The sequence below is a fragment of the Gossypium arboreum genome, chromosome 2 (genome assembly GCF_025698485.1).
Source record: "Gossypium arboreum isolate Shixiya-1 chromosome 2, ASM2569848v2, whole genome shotgun sequence".
Lineage (NCBI taxonomy): Eukaryota > Viridiplantae > Streptophyta > Magnoliopsida > Malvales > Malvaceae > Gossypium > Gossypium arboreum.
The window spans coordinates 62,977,944-62,980,412 of NC_069071.1; the positions used below are offsets into that span (position 1 = coordinate 62,977,944).

The following is a 2,469-nucleotide window of genomic DNA, read 5'->3' on the forward strand; positions in this document are numbered from 1 at the left end:
CAAACTACATTCAACTCCATATGCGATGCCTCATCCAACTTTCGTTTATTTGTTAAAAGCTCCTTTAAAAATTTGACTGTGTTTGGCATCTGCGAAAGAGCTTCAATAAACGGTAAGTTAATATGTAACTTTTTTAATAATTTAAGGAATTTACTAAATTTTTCTTCTGTGCGGTCTTTCCTTGTCGCGTTTGGGTATGGCACACGGGGTTTGTACTCTTTACTTACCGGTTTCTGGTCATTGTGGTCCACCTCACCTTTATCTTGACTTACCACAATGTGCGCCTTGGTTCTGGTACAGGCTCAACTAACCCTTCCTTGTCATGAGTGATAATCGCATTGAGTTGTTCCCTTGGGTTACACTCTGTGTTACTCGGCAAACAACCTTGTGATCGTTCAGAAATCAGTTTGGCAAGTTGGCCTATCTAAGTTTCGAGCCCTTGGATCGACGCTTGTTGATTTTTAAGTGCTGTCTCGGTATTCTAAAAACGAGTTTCTGACACTGAGATGAATTTTTTTAGCATCTCCTCAAGGTTCTGTTTTTTCTCTTGTTGGTAGGGTGGTTGTTGGAAGCCTGGAGGTGGTGGTGGTCGCTGATCCCCTTGGCCTCCCCATGAGAAATTTGGGTGGTTCCTCTAACCTGCGTTGTAAGTATTACTATAAGGATTATTTTGAGATCGAGGATTATTACTCATGTAATTTAATTGCTCTTTTTCCATGTTGTGGCCACAGGGTGGGTATTCTGGATTGCTCAATCCACCTCCATTTGTTTCGCACTGCATTATTGGGTGAACCTGTGAAGAACTAAGAAAACCATCAATTTTCTTATTCAAGAGTTCTACCTGATTAGAGAGCATGGTAACTGAATCGACGTTATAAATGCCTGCTATTTTCGTTGGCTTTGTCCTCATGACTTGCCACTGATAATTATTCAGTGACATCTCTTCCATAAATTCATAAGCATCTTCAGGTGTCTTATTATTGATGGCTCTGCCAGCGGCTACGTCAACAATTTGTTAAGTTGAAGGATTCAGGCCATTATGAAACGTTTGAACCTGTAGCCAGAGTGGTAACCTATGGTGAGGGCATCTTCTCAAGAGGTCCTTGTATCTCTCCCATACGTCGTAGAGTGTTTCTAAATCCATATGCATAAGAAAAGAGATATTATTACGTAATTTAGCCGTTTTAGCCGGTGGAAAATATTTTAATAAAAACATTTTAGTCATTGTTCCCAAGTAGTGATTGACTCTCGTGGTAACAAATTCAACCACTATTTAACTTTGTTTCTCAATGAAAAAGGGAATAATCGAAGGCGAATGGCATCATCAGAAATGCCATTTATTTTAAAAGTGTCGCAAAATTCTAAGAAATTTTCCAAGTGAGCGTTGGGATCTTCGTCCTGCAAACCATCAAACTGAACAAATTGCTGTATCATTTGAATTGTGTTAGGTTTTAGTTCAAAAGTATTTACAGCTACAGTAGGTCTAACTATGCTCAATTCAGTTCCTGTTAAAGAAGGTTTAGCATAAACATACATAGTGCGTGGAGCAGGATTCTGATTAGCAGCAATCGCAGGAGGTAACGAATTTTCTTGGTTTTCAAGCATCTCCTCGGTTGTAGTTAAAGTATCGTCCTCTTTCTCTTCCTTTGTGTATCATAAGCTTCACCTTATTGCTCTTCGGTTTCTGCGAATTGTGCGGTCGATCTCACCGTCAAAGAGTAATGCTCTTGACGGGTTTCTTCTGGTCATAAACTAGAAAAACCTATCAGAAGAAAATAAATGAAGAATTAGAAAAGAAAATAAAAATTTAAATTGCAATAAAAGTAAAATAGCTAAAGTAATAAAAATCAAGTGTTCCTAATATCCTAGTTCCCCGTCAAAGCGCCAAAAACTTGATACGTGATATTTGTGACAGGTTTTAAATATTTATAATTAATCGTTCTGAAAACTAACTATTATCACGATGAAGGCAAGTGTACCTATCGAACAGTAGTATAGCTTTAGCAAGACTGAATTTTCGAACCCAAAGGAACCAAGAGTACTAGTAATTACCTTCTTTTTATTATCTAGCCTAAAAATTAAGGGATTTGGTTATCTAAACAAATTACTAAACTAAGAATGCACAGAAAGAAAATTTGGGAAAATACTTTTGGAAAAATTCGATTGATTAAGACAATACCTAAGGAAAAATCCACCTAGATTTCACTTGTTATTTGACTCTGAATCAGACGATTTATTCATTTGACTTGATTCGTAAAAATCCCTAAGTTATATTATTATCTCTCTTGAGACTAATAATGTCTAACCCTAGGTTGAATAATTGAAATCTCTTTCTAATTAACACCCTAGAATTGCATTAACTTGATCTATGGATTCCCTTATTAGGTTTCACCCTAATCTGGCAAAATCTTGTCACCCTATCTCTAGGTGCGCAATTAACTCCGCTTAATTATGACAATTTTACTCTTA

The 2,469-nt window shown here is 36.9% G+C and overlaps 1 non-coding gene across 1 annotated transcript; it reads left to right on the forward strand.

Annotated features, from left to right (window-relative positions):
- The first annotated feature begins 1,070 nt into the window (after positions 1-1,070).
- Positions 1,071-1,177, forward strand: LOC128290070 (small nucleolar RNA R71). Its single transcript, XR_008279711.1, has one exon. It is a non-coding gene; the product is annotated as a small nucleolar RNA R71 (small nucleolar RNA).
- The last annotated feature ends 1,292 nt before the right edge of the window (positions 1,178-2,469 follow it).